At 36.7% G+C, this 25,940-nt stretch overlaps 1 protein-coding gene across 1 annotated transcript in view; it reads left to right on the forward strand.

Annotated features, from left to right (window-relative positions):
- The window catches only part of ST8SIA6 (ST8 alpha-N-acetyl-neuraminide alpha-2,8-sialyltransferase 6), a 131,781-nt gene that overhangs the window by 64,508 nt on the left and 41,333 nt on the right, over positions 1-25,940 (forward strand). The gene's annotated exons all lie outside the window — the stretch shown is intronic.

Raw genomic sequence — 25,940 nt, forward strand, 5'->3', positions numbered from 1 at the left:
CACACTTTAGAAGCTGCTGCCTGAGAGTCTGGCTTCCAATCAGCATGAAACTAAGTGCTAAATGAGATTCCTCCCCTTGGAACACTCATAGTTCTTAGCACACTTTTAAAAACAGGGACATATCAAGAATAAAGTTTGTGGTTTAGACAATCACAAAGGCTCAAGAGACAGCTAAGGGCTAGGGCAAGGTCAAACTAGAATGTTCATCACCTACACAAGGCCACTTCTTCAAGACGGAGAGGTAGCTGCTTCACCTACACCAAACACACAGAGAGTCAAACAAACTGAGGAAACAGAGAAGTATATTCCTAATGAATGAATAAGACAAAACCTCAGAAAAAGACTGTAAAGATATAGAGATAAGTAATTTACCTGATAAAGAATTCAAAGTCATGGTCTTCGTAGTTGCTCACTGAACTTGGGATGAACACAGTGAGAAGTTCCAACAAAGAGTCTGAAAATATGAGAAAGTACAAAACAGTAGTCACAGAGTTGGAAAAATAGAATAACTGAACTGAAAAATACACTAGCGGGACCAGAAGGGTTCAACAGTAGATGGATGAAGTGGAAGAGCGAATCAGCAAGCTGATGGACAAAGCAATGGAATTCACCCAGACAGAGCAGCGGAAAGAAATGAAGAAAACTTCAGAGACCTATGGGACAACATGCAGTGGAATAGCATTTACCTTATAGGGGTCCTAGAAGAAAAGAGACAGAGAAAGGGGCAGAAGACTTATTTGAAGAAATAATGGCTGATAATTTTCCTAACCTGGTGAAGGAAACAGACATCCAGGTTTAAGAATGCAGAAATTCCAAAATAAGATGAGTCCAAAGAGATTCACAACAAGACACATTTATAATTAAAATGTCAAAAATTAAAGAGAAAACCTTAAAAGAAGCAAGAGAAAAGCAATTTCACATTGTTACGTACAAGCGAAACCCCATAAGGCTATCAACAGATTGCTCAGCAGAAATTTTGCCAGGCCAGAAGAGAGTGGCAAGACATACTTAAAGTGCTGAAAGAAAAAAATCTTCCAGCCAAGAATACTCTACCTAACAAGGTTATCATTCAGAATTGGTGAGGTAGAGTTTTCTAGAATGCGGAAGCTAAAGGCCTACTACTATTAAAGTGTCCTTGCAAGAAATGTTAAAGGGACTTTTTTAAGCTGAAAAGAAATGGCACTAATTAATAACAAAACATAGAAGTAAAAATCTCACTGGAAAAAGTAAATATACTGTGAAAGTAGTGGGTTAATCACTTAAAAAACTATTAAGGTTAAAAGACAAATGTAGTAAAAGTTAACTAAAACTACAATAATTAGTTAAGGGATACATAAAATAAAAATAAGTAAAATGTGACATCAAAAGCATAAAACATGGTGGTGATGGAATAAAAATGTAGAGTTTTGGAATGTATTCAAATTTAAGTTGCTGTCAACTTTAAAACATATACACAGGATGATATATACATAAGATGTTATATATATAAGATGATATATATGAACCTAATGGTAATCACAAAACAAAAATTATAGTAAATATATAAAAGAAAATGAGAAAAGAATTTAGACATGACACTAAAGAAAGTCATCAAAGCACAGGGGAAGAGAGAAAGAGAGAAAGAAGGGAGGAGAAGAACCACAAAAACAACCAGAAGACAATGAACAAAATGACAATAAGTAAAACATACCAATAATTACTTTAAATGTAAATGGTTTAGATTCACCAATCAAAAGACATAGAGTGGTTGAAGGGATAAGAACAAAAAAAAGACACATGTATATAGTGCCTACAAGGGACTCATTTCAGAAGGAAAGACACATAGACTTAAAGTGAAGGGATGGAAAAAGATATTTTATGCAAATGGCAATGCAAAGAAATCTGGTATAGGTATATTCATATCAGACAAAGTAGATTTTACAACAAAGGCTGTAGTAAAAACAAAGAGAGGCACTACATATGCTGAAGGGGTCAATCCAGCAAGATAGAACATATATAAATATATATACACCCAACATAAGAGCACCAAAATACATAAAGCAAATGTTAACAGACCTAAATGGAGAAATTGACAGTAATACAATAATAATATGGGATTTAGCACCCCATTTACATCAATGGATAGATCATCTAGACAGAAAACTGATAAGAAAACAGTGGCCTTAAATGACACATTACACTAGATGAACTTAATAGATATATACAGAACATTCCATCCAAAACCAGCAATATACACATTCTACACAGATGCACCAGGAACATTCTTCAGGATTGGTTATATATCAGGACACAAAACAGGTCTCAGTAAGCTCAAGAAGATTGAAATAATATCAAGCATCTTTTCCAACCACAGTGGTATGAAACTAGGTATGAAACTGTGAAATCAGTTATAAGAATAAAACTGCAAAAACTACAAATATGTGGAGATAATCATGTTACTAAACAACTATTGGGTCATAGAAGAAATCAAAGAAGTAATTTAAAAAATACCTGGAATGAAATAAAAGCAGAAATATGATGTACCAAAATCTATGGGATGCAGCAAAAGTGGTTCTAAGAGGGAAGTTCATAGCAAAATAGGCCTACTTCAAGAAACAAGAGAAATCTCAAACAATTGAACTTTACATGTAAAGGAACTAGAAAAAGAAGAACAAATGAAGACCAAAGTTAATAGAAGGATGGAAATGATTAAAGATCAAACTGGAAATAAATGGAGACTAAAAAGACAGTAGAAAAGATCAATGAAACCAAGAGCTGTTTCTTTGAAAAGATAAAAAAGACAAACCTGAGGTAGTGTCATCAAGAACAAAGAGAGAAGGTTCTAATAAGATCAGAAATTAAAGAGAAGTTACAACTGATACCACAGAAATATACAGGATTTTAAGAGACTACTGTGAATGATTATATGCTAACAAACAGGACAATCTAGAAGAAATGGATAAATTCTTAGAAGCTTACAGTCTTCCAAGAGTGCATCACGAGGAAAGAGAAAATCTGTGTATACCAATCACTAATAAAGAGATTGAATCAGTAAACAAAAACCTTGCAGCAAAAGTCCAGGACCAGACAGCTTCACTGGCGAATTCTATCAAACATTCAAAGATTTAATACATATTCTTTTCGGACTCCTCCAAAAAATTGAGGAGGAGGGAACACTTCCAAACTCATTTTATGAGACCTTAATTACCAGACCAGGAAAGGACAATCCAAAACAGAAAAAAGAAAATTACAGGCAATATTCCTGATTCACTTGGATGCAAAAGTCCTCAACAGAATATTAGCAAGCCAAATTCAGAAATACATCAAGAGGATTATACACCATGATCAAGTGGGATTTATTCCAGGGATGCAAGAATGGTTCAGCATCAGCAAATCAATCAATGTGATACACTATATTAACAAAATGAACAAGAAAAATCACATATCTCAATAAATGTAAGAAAAGCTTTTGACAAAATTCAACATCCATTTATGTTAAAAACTCATAGCAGAGAGGCTATAGAGAGAATGTACTTCAACATAACAAAGGCCATATATGACAAATTCACAGCTATTGTCATACTCAAGGGTGAAAACCTGAAAGCTTTTCCTCTAAGATCAGTAACAAGACGAGGATGCCCACTCTCCCCACTTCTATTCAGCATAGTATTGTGAGTTTTAGCCACAGCAATTAGGCAAGAAAAAGAAATAGAAGGCATCTAAATTAGAAAGGAAGAGGTAATTAAAACTGTCACTGTTTGCAGATGACATGATACTAAATATAGGAAACACTAAGGACTTGACCAAAAAACTATTAGAACTAATAAATAAATCCAGTAAAGTTGCAGGATACGAGATTAATATACAAAAATCTCTTGTGTTTCTATACACTAATAATGAACAACCAGAAAGAGATACCAAGAAAATAGTCCCATTTACCATTGCACCAAAAAGAGTGAAATACATAGGAATAAATTTAACTATGGAGGTGAAGGTCCTATACTCTGAAAACTGTAAGACGTTGATGAAAGAAATTGAAGAAGACAAAAATAAGTGGAAAGATATTTTATGTCCCTGGATTGGAAAAGTTAATATTTAAAATGTCCATATTACCCAAAGCAATGTATGGATTCATCATAATTTTTATCAAAGTTCCAGTGGCATTTTTCACAGAACTAGAACAAATAATTCTGGAATTTATATGGAAGTACAAAAGACCACAAATAGTCAAAACAATCTAGGGACGGAATAACAAAGCCTGAGGTATCAAGCTCCCTGATTTCAAACTATACTACAGAGCTTTAGCAATTAAAATATTATGGTTTTGACATAAAAACGGACATGTAGATCAATGGAATAGAATAGAGAGCCCAGAAATAAATCCATGTATATGTAGTCAATCAATTTCCACAAAGAAGGCAAGAATATACAATGGGGGAAGGACTGTCTCTTCAACAAATGGTGTTGAGAAAACTGGACAGCTTACACATAAGAATGAAGCTGGATACTATCTTAAACCACACACACACACAAATGAACTCAAATGGATTGAAGTTTTGAATATAAGACCCAAAACCACGAAACTGCTACAGGAAAACAAGTGGTAAGTCCTTTGAAATTAGTCTTTGCAATGTTTTTTGGGATTTGACTCTAAGAGCAACAAAAACAAAAGCAAAAATAAAGAAATGGGGCTACAGTAAGCTTCTGTGTAGCAAAGGAAGTCCTCATCAAAATAAAAAGGCAGCCTATTGAATGGTAGAAGATATTTGCAAATCATATATCCAATAAGGGTTAATATCTAAAATAGATAAAGAACTCTTATAGCTCAATAACAAAAAAAAATCCAATTTTAAAATGGTCAGAGGATCTGAATAGATATTTTTCCAAAAAAGACATAGAGGTGGCTAACAGGTGCAATAAAAGATGCTCAACATCACTAATCAGAAAAATGCAAATCAAAGCCACAATGAGATATCACCTTATACCTGTCAGAATGGCTATTATCAAAAAGTCAAGAAAGAAGCATTGGCCACATACATAGAAAAGGGAACCCTTGTGCACCATTGGTGGGAATGTATATTGATTCAGGCACTATGGAAAACAGTATGGAGATTCTTCAAAAAATGAAAAATAGAATTACCATATGATTGAGCAGTTACACTATTGGGTATGTGAAGAAAATGAAAACACTAATTCTAAAAGATACATGTACCTCTATGTACTTTACAGTATTATTTCTAGTAGGTAAGACATGGAAACACCCTAAGTGTCCATCAATGAATGAATGGATAAAGATGTGTTACACACACACACACACACACACACACACACACACACACTGACTCACACTGGATACTACACAGCTATAAAAAGGAATGAAATGTTGCCATTTGCAACAACATGGATGGGCCTTAAGGGAATTATGCTCTAAAATAAGTCAGACAAAGACAAATACCACATGATTTCACTTGTATATGAAAAACAAAACAGAAGAAAACCCAGAGACATAGACACAGAGAACAGACTGGTGGTTGCCAGAGGGGAGGGGGGTTAAGGAAGTGTTTGAAATGGGTGAAGGTGTCAAGAAGTACAAAGTTTCAGTTATAAAATAAATAAGACACAGGATAAAAGTGTATGGTATGGGGAATACAGCAAATAATATTATATTAATTTGGTGTGATAGATAGTATCCAGACTTATTGTAGTGATCATCTCTCAGTGTATACAAGTGTTGTATCGCTATGTTGTGCACCTGAAACTGGCATAATATTGTATGTCATTTATACCCCAATTAAAAAAAAAAAGACTGAGCTCCAGAGATCTTCATGGTTTTGTCTCTAGTGCCTATCACAGGTCTCTGTGCCTATCACAGTAGTTGCTCAGTAAATATTTGGTGAATGAATGAATATATTTCTTAGGTCTTCAAAGCATTTGTCTACCACTTTTAATTTGTAGCTCTGAAAAAATTAGCCATAGATCCATAAACTTAAACTCCTTTTGAAACCAATAGTTATTTTTCTCTTTCTCTTAATTTGAATCTCTAGTTTTCTCCATTTTTCCTTATCTCGTCCTTTGCCCTTGAATATTTCTCTGGGTTTCTTCAGCTCAGTCATTCTCATCAGGTTATTTCCCAGGTGAAATATTATACTGTACTAAAAATGCCATGTAGCTATCTTATCAGGGCTAGCTTGCTGTTTTTCAGTATAGCAAGATTATATGTAATGTTTTCTGCTTATATTTTTAGAAAAAGTGATTTTTATGAATATCCAAGCTTTCTGTCTTGTTTACTTTGCTTCCGACAAACTGATTTTTCTAAGAAAGAAACTTGAGAGCAGCTGACCCAGGAAATGAACTCATTTTTCTCCCTCTCAGGTGTTTCTGACTCTGTTGCTGTACTGTTTTTTTTTTTCTTTGTACTTCTCTTCCGTTTTGTCAGATGATCCTGGATCTCAAGAAAATATGCATTTATATTTCTCCCATTTAGTTAGGGTAGATAAACTGTTCTAACAAAACCTCCCAAAATGCAACGCTGCGACACAAAATTTTATTCTCTTTTATACAGTGTTCAATGTAGATACTCCTTCTTGATCAGGCAACTTTCCTTTGAGTATTGACTCAGGGATTCTGGCTCCTTCCATCTTATGATGTAGCCATCTCCAATGACAATCCCAGGCTTGCGGTTGAACAAGATGCTATGGAGAAAGCACCCATGGCTTGGAGGGGACAGACATCACTTCTGGTCACATCTTATTGGCTGGAAGTGGGCCCACATCCATGTTTGGGGTCATGCAACTAGTTTTGACCAGTGAGTGGAGTTGGCACATGGTAGGCATCAAGGTCTGCAGTACCTGGCTGGGAAACTGCTTGCAGCTCCAATTATATGCTGTAGAAAGGAAATACCAATCAGTGGTGGTCAACCAAAAGTTTCTGCCACATATATATTAAGTGGCTCTGTTATTCTCATCATTCTATTGACCTTGGCCTCTAAGATATTTCTTAACATTAGAAGAAAACATTTTAAAAAATGACAGCAGTCTCTTACATCTTTTGAACACTTGAGTAGTTTATGTAGTGTCTCTATTGAAAGGAGAGATTTAGAGATCTTTTCAGGAACTGAATGCAAGCCATTGCCCTACAACTTCCTGTGCCATCCCTGAGCCATGAAATATTCAGTTGCGTTTGGAACTTTTTTGGTGGATAAGATTCCAATTCTCAGAATTAAGATTTGGAAAAACACTTCCTTGCATGGGCTAAGTGTGACTTAAACCCTACACTACTTGGTGAGTGTGTATATTTGATGAGCTGTATCGTGTGGTACCATTTAAAATAACTGACAACAATAGAATTTTCTGAAAGGTATCATCTCAATGGGGCACCATAAAAATGCTAGTTAGAAAGCACTGTTTCGCAGGGTGAATGGCAAAGTGAGTTGAAGACTGGCCCAGAATGTTCTTCACTATTTATTACCTTGGAGAGTACAACATGACCTGAATTGCAGTTTGAAAAGAAGAGGTATAAATTATGGTAGATCAAACCTCAAAAAACCCGAATGTGAGCGTATCACTTGACAGCTTGCTAACAAAGCAAGTATTCCTAAGTTTCAAGTTGTCTATCAGGAAAAATGGTTTTTGGTCATGTGCAAGATTTTCTTGGCATAGGATGATATATGACTGGTTTCTACTCTGCTTTAAATCTGTGGTGCTTTCATTGCTTCTTAAAATGTTTGTCTCTTCACCTCTGACCCTTTAACTTGCCTTTTTATTTATTTATTTTTTAAAGATTTTATTTATTTATTTGACAGAGATAGAGACAGCCAGCGAGAGAGGGAACACAAGCAGGGGGAGTGGGAGAGGAAGAAGCAGGCTCATAGCGGAAGAGCCTGATGTGGGGCTCGATCCCAGATCGCCGGGATCACGCCCTGAGCCGAAGGCAGACGCTTAACCGCTGTGCTACCCAGGCGCCCCTAACTTGCCTTTTTAGATCAGATTTAAGGGCTCCAAATCTAGCACTTTTTTCTTTCATTGGTATGAAGATCAGAAAGAAGAAGTGAACACAAAACAGCATTTGTACCAACATGGTACATTCTTAATATCTTAGGAAATTTCTCTTGGTCACTAAAGCAGTGCTATGTTTGTTGACATAAAATTTTAAGTTCGGGCAGATGAGCTAATATCGAGGCTATGAAAGAAGTCTGTGAAACTTTTTTTGCATTTATGCCAAACAGTTATGCCAGATCTATTAAAAGGTGTTTTAATCATCATTCTGTACCTCAGAGAGTATATAAGAAATAACAATCACACAGTTTAAGAAATTGAAGGAATAGTCTCAACTTCTTTGAATCCATATACTTTTTTCTGTTCTTACCAAAAACATGTTTGACTTATTTTTCTACAAAATCTATTGCCTCAATTTAAAGATTAAGCAGTGGGACAATGACTTGTTTAATGTCAGACAACCAGTTAATGAAAGAGTGGGAAAATAAGAGATCGTGTGTGTGTGTGTGTGTGTGTGTGTGTGTGTGTGTGTGTGGTTGTGGATGCTGGAAAATAATTAGCATAATCCTAATCTGAATTCCTTAATTAAAACTTGGTAAGAGTTGCTTAGTAAATCTTTTTTGCCATGCTGAAGATTGAAATAGTGTGTTGTTTTATTGTAAGTATTTATCAGAGGAAACAAAGCTGAATTTGCCCTCAGAGGAAAATTAAAATGCTGACTTTCTAGTTATGCTACAATGTTGATTATGTATTCACATCAGAAGGCTTCGTTATACTTGCTCAAATAACTAGTCATTTGCAAGGAACCTTTAATAGACAATGACAATAAAAATAATCAAACTTATTTAAGGGCATTAAGAGCTAATTGAGATTATTTCTAATTTTAGAAGTGGTCAGAGAAAGAAAGCAAATCTATTATTTTTGTCCAACATTTTCAAAAATATAGCTGGTAGTGTTAAAAGTATAGTTTATTTACAATTTACAAACTCCCAAAATGGTAGCCAGTGATTCTCTCCTGGTATACACACACTTTACCCTACCTCACTGAAGGGGGCTGCCCTACGTAACCAGTTAACAATGCAACAGTACAGCAGAAATAACAAAGTCTGACTTTCAAGGACAGGTCATAAAAGAATTTGATAGTTCTGCCTTTTCATCTACAATTTTTTGCTCTGGGAGAAGCCAGCTACCATGTCATGAGGACATGGAAAGGTCCACGTGGCAAGGAACTAAGGTCTGCCAACAGCTAGCACCAGCTTGTCAGTCATGTGAGGTGAGCCTTCTTAGAAGTAGATCCTTCAGCCCTGACCAACCTCTTGACTTTGCAACTTAATGAGGACTGCTGGGCCAAAACCATTCAGCTAAGCTGCTGATGAATTCCTGACTTTGGAAACTGTTTAATAATAAATGTTGATTATTTTTTTTAAGTCAGCAAGTTTTGGAGTAAGTTATTATATATCCATAGATAACTAATGTACTATTCAATTCATAATCCTTTGGATTGTTGTATTTTATCATAATGACTATTATTATTGCCAAAGTTATTAAACGGTGATAATTTAACAACTCCGACTTTTGTGAGCCTTCTATATGCAAAGTAATTTAAATGCATCTATAGTCCTTGCAGTATTTTTTTCAGAGTAGGTTTCATTATTCTAATTACACAAGTGAAAGAAATGAGCCCAGAGGGTTTAAAGGGCTTATAGCACATCAGACAGTTACAAATGGCAGAAGTAGGATTTGGATGAAATTCTGACTATTTTGTTTTCAGTACTCTATGGTATTACTCTTAATGAGAGCAGGATTCACAGTCACAAATGTGAGACTTTTATAATATAAAACATTTGACTTTATAATGAGCAGCCCCTCAAAAGCAATCAATCTCAAAAATACTATACACTTTCTTCACTTTTTGATGCTTATTTTACTTAAGCTTCTGAAATGTAAATAGTATTAATGTGGCATTATCTTGCACAGCAGGTAACCTAATTGCAAGTTTGGGATCAGTCTGGCTTCTCTTGGTAAGAGCATGGCTGATGGCTAATTATTGGCATAGTTCAGAATTAATATCTGAAACCTTTGGGTGTTTTTATGTTCTAATCACATATTAATTTTCAGTTTCAGAAACACACAACAGTTTCTTTGTGCTCAGCACTGAGACAGGTCCAGTGACAATTATTCTCAACCTAGAGCTGAACATTTTCAAAGGATGTGTGGTTGAGGACTCTTGCACAAGAAACATGATGATAATAAATTATTTCTCTTTAGAAGCTCACAGTATGTTAAGAAAGTCAGACATATTAAGAAAGTCAGAATACACTGGCTTCTCATTCTTTTTGCAGATTTCTCATCTCCTCTCACTTTTGACACTGGAATGCCCCAGAACTTGGACCGTAGGCCTCATTTCTCTTCATGCTCAGCCCTCAAAGACCACATTTAATCTCTTGGATTTAAATACCGTGTACATACTGATGATTTCCAAATTTATATTTCCTGCCTGAACCTCTTCCCAGATTTAAATGTTCCTTTGCCCAGTCAACACTTCCCTGGGATGTCTATAAGATATCTCAAACCTTAGACATCTTGCAGGATCTCCTAGACTTTCTTCTAAAGGGAAATGCTTTGTACTCCAGCATTTTTCCCAGCCTCAGTTCATGACAAATCTATTCTTCCAGTGCTTAGGCCTAAATGCTCAGAGTTATTCTTGAGTCCTCTCTTTTTATCCATCTCATTATCTGTCATTAAATCTCATTGGCTACCTTCAAATCATTTATAGAAGCTGATCATTTCTTCCTAATTCTACCAATTCCACCCTGGTCCAAGCCATCTTTATTCCACTACTGGATTGTGGCAAACATCTTTTAGTTGGTCTCCCACTCTCTAAGAGGCTATTCTCAACAAAGTATACAGAAGAAACCTTTTTAAAATGTAAGTCAGATCAAGTCACTTTTCTATCCCAGTGTCTTCCCATTTCACTCAGAATTAAAGGCAAAATTATTACAGTAACCTGCAAGGCCCTTAAAAGCACTTCTCACACAGACATGTATTATATTTGCCAGCAACAACACAAAGGAGGTCAGAGGGAGCAAAGCTGTTATTGGGCCAAGGAAATGATTACAGATGGTAAAGTAATAATTATAACAATGTGCTGGTGGGTTTATAACATGAATAAATGTAATATTGTATAACAAAATTTCCACAGAAGGTGGGGAAAGGGAATAGAGCTATAAACTATAAGTAATATTTTATATATCAGTGCAGTTAAGGTAGTATAAATTGGAAGCTGATTCTGACAAGGTAAGATGTGTATGGTAAGCCCTAGAACAACCACTAAAAGATAAAGTTAAAACTTATTAAAACATTGCTTTATAAAATATTCACTTAAGGCAGAAAAATGCTATAAAGAAGAAGTAGAGGAACAAAAAAACACATGAAACATAAAAACAGAGTTAAATGACAGTGGTAAGTCTAACTATATCAATGAAAACATTAAATATGAATGGGTTAAAGCATGTATTCCAAAGGCAGAGATTATCAGACCAGATTAAAAAACAGTATTCAACCATATACTATCTACAGAAGATACAGTTTGGATTCAAATTTACAAATAGATTGAAAGTAAAAGGATGGAGAAATATATAGCAAGCAAAGAGCAGCCACAAGAAAGCTGGTGTGGCTAAACCGATATCAGACAATAGACTTTTAAAAGAAAAAATATTAATGGAAATAAAGAAGACTCTATAATCCTAAAGAGATCAATTCATCAGGAAGATTTAATAATTGTAAGCTTAATAACAGATCACCAAAATACACAGAGCAAAACCTGACAGAAATAAAGGAAGAAATGAACAATTCAATAATAATTGGAGACTTTAGCATCCTATTTTTAATAGTGAATAGATCAACCGGACAGAATATCAACAAGGAAATGGAAGACTTGAATGACACTATACATCAACAAGACCTGGCGGACTTCTATTGAATACACCACCCAACAACAACAGACTGTACATTCGTCTCAACACAAAATATTCTTCAGGATAAATCATATGCTAGGCTATAAAACAAACCTCAAATCAATTTAAAAGGGTAGAATTAATACAAAGTATGTTATCCAACTACACTGTAATGAAATTTGAAATCAATATTCAGGAAAAATTTGAGAAACTCATAAATATGTGGAAATTAGACAATTGTTCTAACCATTAGCGGTGGGTCCCTGAAGTAATATAAAGCAAAGTCAGAAAATAATTCAAGATGAATGAAAATAGAGACCCAGTATATCAAGATTTATGAGTCTTAGGGGGTGATAACCAGAGTGTACCAAATTTCATTTTGAGGTGATAATATGTTCTAAAATCACTGTAGTGATGGTTGTACATATCTGTGAATACTCTTTAAAAATGAATAGTTTGTACTGTTTAAGTGGGTGAATTATATGGTATATGAATTACAGTTGACCCTTGAACAACATGAGATCAGGAGCACTGATCCCCCTCCCTGTGCAGTTGAAAATCCATAGATAACTTTTGAGTCCCCAAAAACTTAGCTACTAATCAACTACCATTGACCAGAAGCCTTACTGATACCATACACAGTTGGTTAACACATATATTATATGTTATATATATTACACACTGTATTCTTACAATACGGTAAGATTCTGCGTTTCTAACAATTTTAACCATGTAATGGCAGTACTGATAGTCTGAGGTCCATACTTGGAATAGCAAGGCTTCTATCATCAGATGTCTTGTTACCTTTCTGACCTAATCTCTTGCCACCCATGAGTGGATTCCTGCATGACTCATGTATGAGTGATTTCCAGCCACCCTGTCCATCTTGTTCCTCAAACATACCATGTCTCCCTCTTCCTCTGCCTTCGCACTTGTCATTCCTTTTGCCTAGAATGCTCTTCTCGCACCCCTGTATGTGCATGGCTTCCCTTAATCACTTCTTGAAGTCTTTGCCTAACTTTTACCTCCCAGTGAGGTCATCCCTGACCACCCTACCTAAATTGCAACCCTGTTTCACACACTTTCCCTCCTTTCCTGCAGTATTTTTCTTCATGGTAATGAGTACATAGTTCTTCAACATGCTATTGATTTACATATGATTTGGTGTGTTAGTTTGCTAGGGCTGTCATAACAAATTGCCACACACTGAGGCTTCAATTTACAACAGAAATGAATTTTTGTACAGTTCTGGAAGCTGGAAGTCCAAGATCAAGGTGTCAACAGGTTTGGTGTTTCTTGAGGCCTCTCTCCTTGGCTAGCAGACAACTACCTTCTTGCTGTGTCCTCATGTGGGCTTTTCGCTATGCATGCTACACTGCTGGTGTCTCTCTGTATATACAAATTTCCTTTTCTGGTAAGAAGACCAGTCAGATTGGATTAGGGCCACCCTAATGTCCTCGTTTTAATTTAATCCCCCATGTAAGGGCTTTATCTCCAGCTACAATCCAGTTCTAAGGTACTGGTTGTTGGGTTTCAACATACGGATTTTGGGGAACATAATTCAGCTCATACATTTGGTTTATTATCTGTCATCCCTATTACAATATAAATTTCTTGAGAATATAGATTTTTTTAAAAAACTATCTTATTTTGTTCACTATTATATTATTAGTCCCCAGAACAATAGCAGGTAGCAGATTCCCAATAGGTATTTACTGAGTAAATATGTGAAAATAAAAGAAGTGCTTTAGAAGTATATACTAGATACAGACTGGTTGCTTATGTGAGTCAGAAGAATTTAAAGGCGACAGGTTAATAGTCATTCACATAAGGCTTAAAAATCTTACCAGGTGTACTACCCATGCTAGCTCCTTCACTGTTGTTTACTTTAACTATAGAATGGAACTCTTCAAGAGATGGAGACATTGAATTTATTGGTTCTCTTAGATCCCTGATCCCTTGCAATATATGGAATCCTATTTCTCAAAATTGATAGTATATAATCACTAAATTGTTATTTTCATCTTTGGCAATTCCCATATATGTCTGGAGATTTCTTTCTATGAACTTGAAAAGTAGATCATCATTTTTTCATCTTCAGAAGTCTTGTGATTGTGTTTTGAGAGGAAATAGGAAAATCTTAAAGAGCAGCTTCCTTCTTTGTTTATTCATTCTTTCTATCCTGGTGATGTGTTTTCATGCTGCAGATGTTCATGAAGGAGGTACTGAAGATTATGGTTTTTGTTTTGCTATGATAATGCTTGATTTGGGCATTATATCAAACTAGAGCAGCAAAGTAAATTCACGTACCCCAAAATAATTCTGAAAATAGCATCATGAATGAATTTTCATTTGTGCTATAAAATTCCTTTTTAACCTTCCAGATCTAATCTCTACCCTTTTTATTCTTGGCTGTATGCTCCACAAGGCTGACTTCCTTGGGCTGTATTAGTTGGACTCTCATAACCTTTGCCTTCTGGTTACGGTTAGTCTATGGAAATCATTGGAAGGAGAGTGGAAAGTGGGAGGAGAGAAAATTTGGAGTATTTATTCCCCCAGATGCTCTCTATGGGCTTGGTTTAGGGACGACACATCCTCTGTCAAAAGCCATCACCCCCTGTCCAGTGGCCCTCTTCTGTACCTCCAACTACAGCTCTTTCCGGGCAGCCTATAAATGTGAGGTGGTGACAGCTTTCCTACTCCACCCCTGTTGCTGGCCTTACAGTGGGCTTCACCAATCTGTGTTGCTTTTCCTATGCCATGCCATGCCCCACCCCTTTGTAAATAGACACCCCATTCCCTTGGTTGTCTAAGGTCAATCACTGTTGTAGACTTCCCTAGTGTGTGTCTTACACATGTAATTAATATTGAAACTCCAAAAGTTAATTGCCTAGGGCAGAGAAAGTGTTCTTTTCTAAAAAATCAATGTCTGACTTTTCCACATATGGCAGTTTGGAGATTTCACTGGGGCCGTGAAGAAGAACATTGGCATTTTTAGGAATTAATTCCTGAGGCTTTTTAGAATATTTAACTTGTCTGTGTATGGAGTGTATGGAGAAAATAAAAGTTTAAGATCCCTTTCTCCTATGCCAATTGACAATAACCACAGCATTCGAAATAGAAGCTACTATCACATAGAGTTGAAAACCATGTAAATTGAATTCTTCTGCCTTTAGTGGATGAAACATCAGTACAACGTATCTATACTATTTATAGCTCAACTCAATTGACCTATATACTTCTTTTTGTTGGCTGTCATACATTCATCAGCATTTCTTTATAAAATTTTTGCCCCATAAAAATGATTAGCTTTATTAACTGAAAATCTTACAGCAGTATACTTATTTGCAGCATTTGGTTTCTTGCAGACCTGAGCTCTTCAAGGATTTGATAGAAACTAGCTACAAAAAACTGATCTATACAGAACACCACTTAGAAACCTACAGACTTAGGGGTGCCTGGGTGGCTCAATCGGTTAAGTGACTGACTCTTAAGATTTCAACTCACATCATGATTTTAGGGTGATGAGATCAAGCCCTGTGTTGGGCTTCCTGCACAGCGGGGAGTCTGCTTGAGATTTTCTCTCTCCCTTTGTCCCTACGCCTACTTATGTGTTCTCTCTCTCTAAAATAAATAAGTAAAATCTAAAAAACAAAAACAAAAACAAAAAACCGACACATACTGACTTAATATTATTGGGGTTTCCCCCACACATTTCCGTAGACAAAAAGTTGGCTTTCACCATGAAGTGTTGTTATAGGAAACTAAATCGGTATCTCAGCTTAAATGGGACTAATAGATGAATATCTTCAAGATAACTTCTAGAGGTCTACTAAGTACCCAGTAAGTATTTAATGATTACATCAATTAACTGGAAGTTAATAGGGCTTTTAAGGAGCCCTATTTATATCTTAATTGAGATAAAACTAGACATCGCATGTGGGTCTTTATCTCCAAAGAGAAGTTTCTAGAAGAATATTTTCCATTTATACATTTACTCAGTGTCATTTCAAATGTTATTTATAATTTGTATTTTATTTTGGGTGTTATTGGTAATGATTTAAATAGACATTATTTATTCTTCTGAAAATAACTTGCTGCATTATTTAGTATGATTTATTGTATGTCTTGAGACCAGAAAATGTTTCTGATGGGATTAATTTCAGTTTCATTATGAAAATAGATGAGATGCAGTGTGATATATTGGAAAGAGGGCCAGACTGTGAATCAAAAGTCATGTGTTTAATTCTTATCTCATCCACTTACAATACGATATTGAGCAAGCTGTTCATCTTCTTAGAATTTTTAGTTATGCCATCCATAAAAATGGGTCAATATCATTGGGACAGCTGTCTTTCAAGGTTGTGGAGTGGGGGCTATCCTTTGTAACTGAAAACGAACTATCAATGTAAATTTGCAGAAAGTATAATGTGATTTAGAGCATTTTACTTCAGAGGAAAGGCTTACAGAGATATATTTCTTCCATAAATTAGCCCACATTTATGGCATACGTGTGATTTTACCTTCTCAGATGGTTTTCCACTCCAGCCATGCTCCCATTTGACAAATCATGATGGTTATTTTAATTTTCTAAAAAACTTGGTTGGGGATTTATTTTTCAGTAGGAAAGGACAATTATATAGAAAAACATGCTTCTTTTAGTATTTCTTATTCTTTAGTTTTCCCTTTGTAATGTTAGAGGATAATGCTTCATTTTTTTAGTCAACATGCAAAAACAGCAACATCCCTAAACACAGCAACCTCAAGAAGTAAATAGCTTGAGTACTGTCTTCTGATTATAAAATGGCCAGGAACATTTCTTCCTTTGTAACAGGTAGGTCTGCTATAATGTGTTGACTTAGTTTTAAATATCAGTGACTGTAAAGTCAGAAGCCTTTCTATGCAGCTAACTTCCTGGTAAAATTAGATACATTATGATTGACATCTTTCAATATTAAGTTAAATTGGAGCCAGCTACAATTTGTTGGGGGATGTATGTCACTAAAACAAAAATGTAAGACACTACATATTTTATAATGCACCTTTATTCTAATTGGCAATAGATAGTAATTTTAATGTTCTAGCTTAAGCTTGATAGAAAGGCAAGAATCATTTCAAAATGAGACAAACTCTGTTTTTCAAGGAAGTTGAAGTAAAAATATAAGGTGCTTTTTTTTCTTAAGCATTTGCTCAAAATCTTGGGGATAAAATCAACTTTAATATCTAAGATAGCAGTTACTATTTGGATCAAATGTGATCCAAAGTTTTGTTTCCCTGAGGCTTGAGACCACTGTGGATCAGTCCTACTTGAAGAGTCAGGTGTGGCAGCCAAGTCTCACTTGGCCTTCTTGACAGGCCTCCATAAAGCTCAAACTGGGGTAGGGGGTGTGGAGTGAGAAGTTTTGAGCCAGGCCAACAGGTTGTCCAATTGGGGTGAAGTGTAGGAGCAGCCACATATTCATTCATATTTAACAACTTGCTCAGGGAAGAGGAAGCCCTGATTTTGTCGCATTTGCCAATGCCTGTTGTGTAAATACTCCCACCTTGGCCAATATCAAGCTACCAATGGTTTAAAAGTTTAGAACAAATGATCATATTAAGCATCTTTTCTAAACATAATTGTATAAAACTTGATATTGATTACATGAAGAACCCTGGAAAATTCACAGATATGTGATTAATCAGTATGCTACTGAACAATCAGTGGGTCAAAGAAGGAATCAAATTTATTAAGACTTGTTTATTGGCCTAACATTATCCATCTTGGAAAATGTTCTATATGTACTTGAGAAGAATGTATATTCTGCTGCTTTTGAATGGAATGTTCTGTAAATTTCTCTTAAGACCATCTGGTCTAATGTGTCATTTAACACTGATGTTTCCTTAATGATTTTCTATCTGGATGATCTATCCGTTGTCCCCTGCTGTTATTGTATTGCTGTTTATTTCTCCCATTAGGTGCCTTAATATTTGCTTTATATATTTAGGTGCTTCTGTGTTGAATGCATGAATATTTAGAAGTGTTTTGTGTTCTTTTGGATTCATCCCTTTATCATTATGTGCTCTTGTTTGTCTCTTATTACAGTCTTTGTTTTACGGTTCACTTTGTCTGACATAAGCATAGCTAGTCCACCTTTCTTTTGGTTTACATTTGCATGGAATACCTTTTTCCATCCTTTCACTTTCAGTCTGTGTGGTTTCTTACCTCTAAAGTGAGTCTCTTGTAGACAGCGGATAGATAGCTCTTGTGTTTTTTTAATACATATACATTCAGCCATTCTATGTCTTTTAATTGGAGAATTTAGTCCATTAACATTTAAAGTATTTATTTGCAGGTATGTACTTACTGCCATTTTGTTCATTATTTTCTGGCTGTTTTTAATAGTTTCTCTCTGTTTCTTTCTTTAGCTCTTCCTTTGTGGTTTGATGACTTCCTCTAGTGGTATGCTTTAATTCTTTCTCTTTCTCTTTTGTGTATTTATTGTAGGTTTTTGTTTTATGGTTACCATGAGGCTTATTATAAAAACTTACATCTATAAGTCTATATTAAGTTGATAACAACTTAAGTTCTATATCATTATGAAGCTCAATATTGTTACTCTCCTCCCTCCATATTTTATGTTTCTGATGTCACGTTTTACATCATTTTATGTTTTTATATTATGTATCCTTTATTATTGTAAACAGTTTTTTTCCTGTCTTTTAACCTTCATACTATCTTAAGTGATTAATCTACTACCTTTACCATATACTTACTTTTCCAGTGAGATTTATTACTCTTTTTTGCTCTTATTACTAATTCATGCTCCTTTTTTCAATGTTTAGTCCCTTTAACATTTCTTTTAAGGCTGATTTAATGGTGATGAACTCCTTTAGCTTTTGCTTTTCCATAAAACTCTATCTCTTTTTCAAGTCTGAACGATAACTTTGCTGGGTAGAATAATTTTGGTTGGAAGCTCTTTTTCTTTCAGCATTTTGAATGCATCATGCCACCTTCTTCTGGTCTGCAAAGTTTCTGCTAAAAAATCTGCTTTTAGTCTTATGTAGGTTCCCTTGTACATAAGTTGTTCCTGTCTTGCTGCTTTTAATATTCTTTCCTTGTCTCTAAGTTTGACACTTCAATTATAATATGTCTTGATATGGATTTCTTTAGGTTCCTCTTTTTTGGAAGTCTCCAGGCATCTTGCATCTGTATGACTGTTTCATTCCCTGGGCTAGGGAAGTTTTTAGCCATTATTTTTTTTTTTAATAAAATTTCTGCCCCTTTCTCTCTTTTCCTTCTGGGAGCCAAATGATATGAACGGTGGTCCATTTGATGTTGTTGCATAGTTCCCTTAAGCTGTGTTCACTTTTTTTTTTAATTCTTCTTTTTGCTGCTCTGATTGGGTGAGTTCCACCGCCTTGTCTCTGAGTTGAATGATCCTTTCTTCTGCTTCATCTAGTCTGTTGTGGAACCCCTCTTATATGTATTTTTTTTTAAAGATTTTATTTATTTATGTGACAGAGAGACAGCCAGCGAGAGAGGAGACACAGCAGGGGGAGTGGGAGAGGAAGAAGCAGGCTCACAGCGGAGGAGCCCGATGTGGGACTCGATCCCAGCACGCCGGGATCACGCCCTGAGCCGAAGGCAGACGCTTTAACGACTGCGCTACCTAGGCGCCCCATCCCTCTTATATATTTTTCAGTCCAGTTATTGTATTCTGCAGCAACGTGACTTCCATTTAGTACTTTCTTACGTTTTCTCTCTTTTTTGAAGTTCTTGCTATGCTTATCCATTCATCTCCCCAGTTCTGTGAGCATCTTTATGACTGTTACTTTCAATTTTTTATCAGGTAATTTACTTTTCTTCATTTCATTAAGGTCTTTTCCCGAGGTTTTGTTGTTCTTTTTCATGTGGAACACATTCCTCTCTTTCTTAGTTTTGCTTGACTCTTTGTTGATTTCTTTTAAGTAGATGAAACAACCACCTTGCCCAGTCTTAAAGGAGTGGCCTCGTGTAGGATATGAACCTTGTGACTCAACCCTGCCCCAGCTCTTGGTTGTATCTCAAACCTTTTCGGTTGTCCAAGCAGACTATTATAGTTTTCATAGCCTCCAGTAATTAAGTACGTGCCAGTACTTGTCAGCATCCCAAAGGGGAGGATCTCAGCACCTAGATTCTCGCTGGAAACCAGAACCTCAGGCATCAGCTTTTTAAAGTATACAAATGTATATGGTCCTGTGGGACAGTAAGCCTAAGCCCTGCCAGCCACCAGAATCAGGTGATCTGGAGGTGTCCCATGGATGGCAGTAGCAAAAATCAAAGCCCCAGATGAATGTAAACCTCTTTTCTGGGTGACACAGGCAAGCTAGAGCAGAGCAGAGAGAGAGTGTGCCAAGATGACATCCACAGTCTACATTCTTTGAAAGCCCATCTCCGTAGGCCATAAGTGTGTGCCAAGTCTAAAGCCTGCCCCTGAGACCACAGCTCCAGGACATTCAAAGAGGCCACCTACACAGAAAGAGTGTGTGGTGTGCTTCAGTTCACTGTCTGTGCAGTGTCCTGCAGGTGGTAGCCTGCCAAGAACTGTCTGACCGATAGCCACAGTCCCATGGGACCCAGAAAGGCAAGCCCCTGCAGTCACCAGAGCCAGGTGATCAAGGGTGTCACCTGGCTGGCAGCCACAAATACCGGAGGTACCAGACATAATAACCAGGGTACAATAATAACCTGGTACCAGACCAGGTACCAGAAAGCTCCCCTCCAAAAGATGCTGGCACTCTGGAGCACAGCAAAGTATGAGTGTGAATATAGTACCCTGCCCTCGAGGACTCAGCTCCCAGGTGCATGTTCAGTTAGAAGCCTGCCTCTCAGGTCACAGTTAATGATGATTAGCTAATAGGTCTCCTTCACTAAAGACCAAGTTCCTAGGCCTGTTGCCTCTTGTTGTGTCCTGAGGATAATCACTGCTTATGAGTTCTTTTTCTGTTAGTTACAGTCCTGTGGGATCCATGAGTTCTTTTTCTGTTAGTTACAGTCCTGTGGGATCCATGAGTGACCATGAGTTCTGGTCACCAGAACCAGGTCATGGAGGTATCCCTTAATAGCAATCACAAAAATTGGGGTGCTAGACAGGGATATGAGCTCCTTTCTGGCTTACACTTATTATTACAGTCCCATGGAACCAGGACTGTAATCTCCCCTGGCTTCTAGAGCTGGGCAGTCAAGGAGGCAGCTGCAGAAGTCAGGGCACCGGATGTATGAAAGCTCCTTCTGGGGTATACTGCTGCTCTGGAGCACAGCAGAGGGAGCATGAAGATGGCATCCATCAGTCTCCATCCCTGAAGAATGGTTCTGCAGGCTCCTAGATGTGTGTGTTAAATTAGAGGCCTGCCTCCTTAGCCCAGTGCTTTTGTATAAGTAGGTGAGCCTCCTTCACTTTAAGTCTGGGGCAGTCAGCTGCCATTGAGCTGCCATTGAGTCCAAGCACACAAGCACTTGAAGAGCTGCTTCTCAGATTGCTTCAGTTTTGTGGGTCTTGTGATGTGAGCCCCACCGGTTTTCAAAGTTAGATGTTTTAAGGGCTCATTGTCAAGGGTATGTCTTGAAAGTTGAAATGCACAACATGGGATTCAAACCCTTTGCTCCTCAGGGAGAATCTTTGGGTTTTGAGTTCCTGCTAGTTGTGGCTCACTGCACTGGGGATGGGGTTTATAGTGAGATTGTGTCCCAGCCTTTCCTACCTACTTTGATGTGGTTTCCCTCTCGTTTGCTCAATGTGTAGTTGTTGTTTGTTTGTTTGTTTTTAAAGATTCCATCCATCTATTTGAGAGAGAGAGAGAAAGCACAAGCAGGGGGAGGGGCAGAGGGAAAAGCAGCCTCCCTGATGAACAGAGAGCCTGATGCAGGGCTCTATCTTCTGGAATTATGACCCGAGCTGAAGGCAGACGCCCAACCGACTGAGCCACCCAGGCACCCCACAATGTGTAGTTGTTACTCAGCCAGGCTTTAGTTTAGTTTGTTTTTTTTTTGTTTTTTTAAAGAGGAAATTGTTGCATATGTAGCTGTAGACTCTGTGTCTTAGGTGAATTCAGGATCTTTCTGTGTCACCATCTTGAACCAGAACTGTTCTATATATTAACTCCGCCTCCAAAGCTAGCAATGTTGCATCTCTCTGAACACTTTTCTGTGGTTACTTACATCTGCCTCTGATTCTGACCTCTATTTCTTCTTGAGAGACCTTTGTAGTTTGTGTCATTCAACAAATATGTCCATTGTGTCCAAGTTGTCAAATTCTTTGGCATAAAGTTGTTATTATATTTTTATGTCTGCAGGACCCTTAGTGCTGCCATCTCTGACATTGGTCTCATCTTGTTCATTTGTGTCTGTTTTTTACCTGAGCAATGTGACAATAAGTTTTTCAACTTTATTTTTAAAACAAAACAGCTTTTTATTTCATCCATCTCTTTCTCTTATAAATTTCATCTCTCACCCTATTTTTTTCATGGTAATATTTCTTGCTCAAAAAACTACTCTGTCTGATATGAACATAGCCACTCTAGCTTTGTTTTAATTAATTCTATTATTGTATATCTTTTCTCACTTTTTTACTTTTAACTTGTTTATTTATATGAAATGCTTATTTTGTAAATAATATGTGGTTGGTTCCTGCTTATTTAAAATCCAAGATGACATTCTCTGCCTTTTAATTGATATGTTTACATTATTTACATTAAATGTGACTATTCATATGGCTGGGTTTAAATCTACCACCATGTTATTTTCTGTTTGCCTGCCCCATTGTTCCTTTTCCTTTTCCTGCTTTCTTTTGGTTGAGTATTTTATGATTACATCATCACTCTTTATGGCTTTATTTTTACTGATTGCTTTAAGTGAACAGTACAGTTTTCCCTTAAACAAAATGTGTTTGAACTGCATGGGTCCACTTATACGTGGATTTTTTATACTATAGTACTATAAATGTATTTTTTCTCTTTCTTATGACTTTCTGAATAACTTTGTCTTTTCTCTAGCTTACCCTATTGTAAGAATACAGTATATAATACATACAAATTAACATACAAAATATGTCTTAATTGGCTGTTTATATTATTGGTAAGGCTTCTGGTCAATGGTAGACTAGTGGTAATTACATTTTTTCAGAGTCAAAAGTTATATGTGGATTTTTGACTGCACAGGGGGTCGGGAGCACTAACCCCTGTGTTGTTTAAAGGTCAACTGTATATATCTTTTTGTCATTGCAGTCTGCTTTCAAAGTGATTTATATCATTCCCCTTTCTGGCCTTCGTTCTATAGTTGTAAGGCATTGATTTCTACGTATGTTATAAACTCCTTGATATATTATTACTATATTTACTTTAAACAGTCAATTATTTATTAAAGAGATGTAGAAAAAGAAGAAAAAGTCTTTTGTGTATATTTACATATTTACCATTTCTAGTGTTCTTCGTTACTTTGTATCGATCCAGATTTCTCTGGTTTCCTTTTCTTCCACCTGAAGGATTCTGTTAGCATTCCTTTTACTGCGGGTTTGCTGGTATGAATTCTTTCAGCCTTTGTATGTCTGAAAAAGTCTCTGTTTTGCCCTCATTGTTTGAAAGGTTTGCCGACTGTAGAAATCTAGGTTGACAATCCCTCTAAATGATGTTCTTTATTTTAATGGTATTGTTCCATGCCTTCTGATTTGCATTGGTTCTGACAAGTCTGCTGTGTCTTTGTTTCTATGTATGTAATGTTTCTTTTCTCTACTTTTTAAAAAGAGATTTATTCATGTATTTATTTGAGAGAGAGAGAGAGAACATGAGTGGGGGGTGAGGACAGAGGGAGAGGAAGAAGCAGACTCCCCATTTAGTAGGGAGCCCTACATGGGGCTCGATCCCAGGACCCCAGGATCATGACCTGAGCCAAAGACAGATGCTTAACTGACTGAGCCACCCAGGCACCCCTCTTTTTTTTTTCTTTTTCTGTTTTAATGTCTCTTGTATTTTCAGTTTGTTGAGCTTTTTGGATCTATGGGTTATAGTTCTCATTTGGAAAATTTGCCATCATAAATTTTTGGAAAAACCATGTCTTTTCTGTCTTTCTAGGGTCAGAATTTCCTATATAGTAGGCCATTTGAGGTTATCTCATTGCTGCATGATTTTAACTTTTTCACTCAATCTTTTATGTATCATTTTCAATAGTTTCTACTGCTCTGTCTTCAAGTTCACTAATCCTACTGTCTTAGTTATACATCGTGAAAAATTTAATTTCTTTTTCACCTGATAAATGGCTAGAAAACTTCAAACTCTGACACATTTAGTTTTTAGAAGAGGATAGTAATTTCATACTTACTGTACTTTTTATGTTATGTTTTATCTTGATGACTTCAAATACAGTTGCAATTCTCATTGATTTAATGAGAAGATATTTCTATTTGCTTCTCTCTTCATTCTCTCTTTCATTGAGCTTTGTGAGATAGCAATTCTTTTGTTACTTTGCCTGATAGACCCTGATACACATAGTGTTCTGTTTTAAATATGATGAAAGGACTAAAAATGATGCCTTGGTGGTAGACAAGACTCTTCAGACAGGAGAGCATAGGCACCGTGTCATGTCTCTGCTGAAGAGCCAGAAATTGAGAGAGCCTTGGGTGGGTTGCTAATGTGTATATCTTTTTCTTTTTCTTTTCTTTTCTTTCTTTCTTTCTTTCTTTCTTTCTTTCTTTCTTTCTTTCTCTCTCTCTCTCTCTCTCTGTCTCTCTCTCTTTTGAGCTTAACACTGTCTTGCAGAGTCTCTGGGTTTCTCCTACCATGTGGAGACAGGTAATATTTACTCCAGCTAGGAAATGTCACATTTAGACAAAGTTTTGGGAGTAGAGTATATAGATCTCTCAGACTCCTTGGCATACTAGGACAAGTCTTAAGGACCCATGGGAATGAGGTAAATCTGTTAAGGTTGGAAGCCTCTATACAAGTAAAACTATTTTTTTTAACCTCTCCTGTGATAGCTTTTTGCTTTGCTTCTCCTTTAGTATATAACAGTCTTTCAAGATTTTCAAATTTTCTTAGCTGGGCCAATAGCAGCCAAGGAAAAAATATATATATATATATTTTTTTATTTTTGGTGGTACCATTGAAGACAGAGATACCCAAAAGGTAGGTAAACTTCAGAGGGAGAGGAGTTGCTTGGTTGATGACCTTCCCCACCTATAACAAATACTTCTTCCACTTTTTTTTTTTAGATTTTATTTATATATTTGACAGAGACAGCCAGTGAGAGAGGGAACACAGGCAGGGGGAGTGGGAGAGGAAGAAGCAGGCTCTCAGCAGAGGAGCCTGATGTGGGGCTCGATCCCAGGACTCCGGGATCACGCCCTGAGCCAAAGGCAGACGCTTAATGACTGCACCACCCAGGTGCCCCCAAATACCTCTTTCAGAGTGAAGTTTTGGAGGCTCTGAATTTTGCTGCTTGGAGATGCGGGAGTGATTTCTGACAGGATTTTTCATGGTCCTCTCCCTTCTCCACCCACCACACAAACTCCATCTCTTTAATGCAGAGCCTTCATCTCAAGTAGTAGGCAACTAATGACTAAGATATTAATTGAAAGAAAATTTAAGGTTTTTTTTTTCACACAAAGGGGTACTTGCACTTTGTTTTATTTTTTAAATGTTTTAGAAAATTTTATTTATTAAAGAGGAAGAGAGAGAAATCACAAGCTATGGGGGGTGGGGAGGACAAAGGGAGAGGGAGAACCAGGCTCTCCACTGAGCAGGGAGCCTGATGCAGGGCTCTATACCAGGACCCTGGGATCATGACCTGAGCTGAAGGCAGGCAGATGCTTAACCAGCTAAGCCATCCAGGGGCCCCAGTACTTGCATTTGAAATGATAACCTTAAAGACTAAAGGCTATTCTGTGATTAAAGGAATTAATACTTACTGGTGAAATTTCAGGTAGAAGGAGATTTACTGGGGACTGGGATCCTGCAAAACTGTACTGCTGAGCCTGTGGATTTTTTATGCATATATATA

This window comes from Ursus maritimus, unplaced genomic scaffold, assembly GCF_017311325.1.
Source record: "Ursus maritimus isolate PB19 unplaced genomic scaffold, ASM1731132v1 scaffold_31, whole genome shotgun sequence".
Taxonomy (NCBI): Eukaryota; Metazoa; Chordata; class Mammalia; order Carnivora; family Ursidae; genus Ursus; species Ursus maritimus.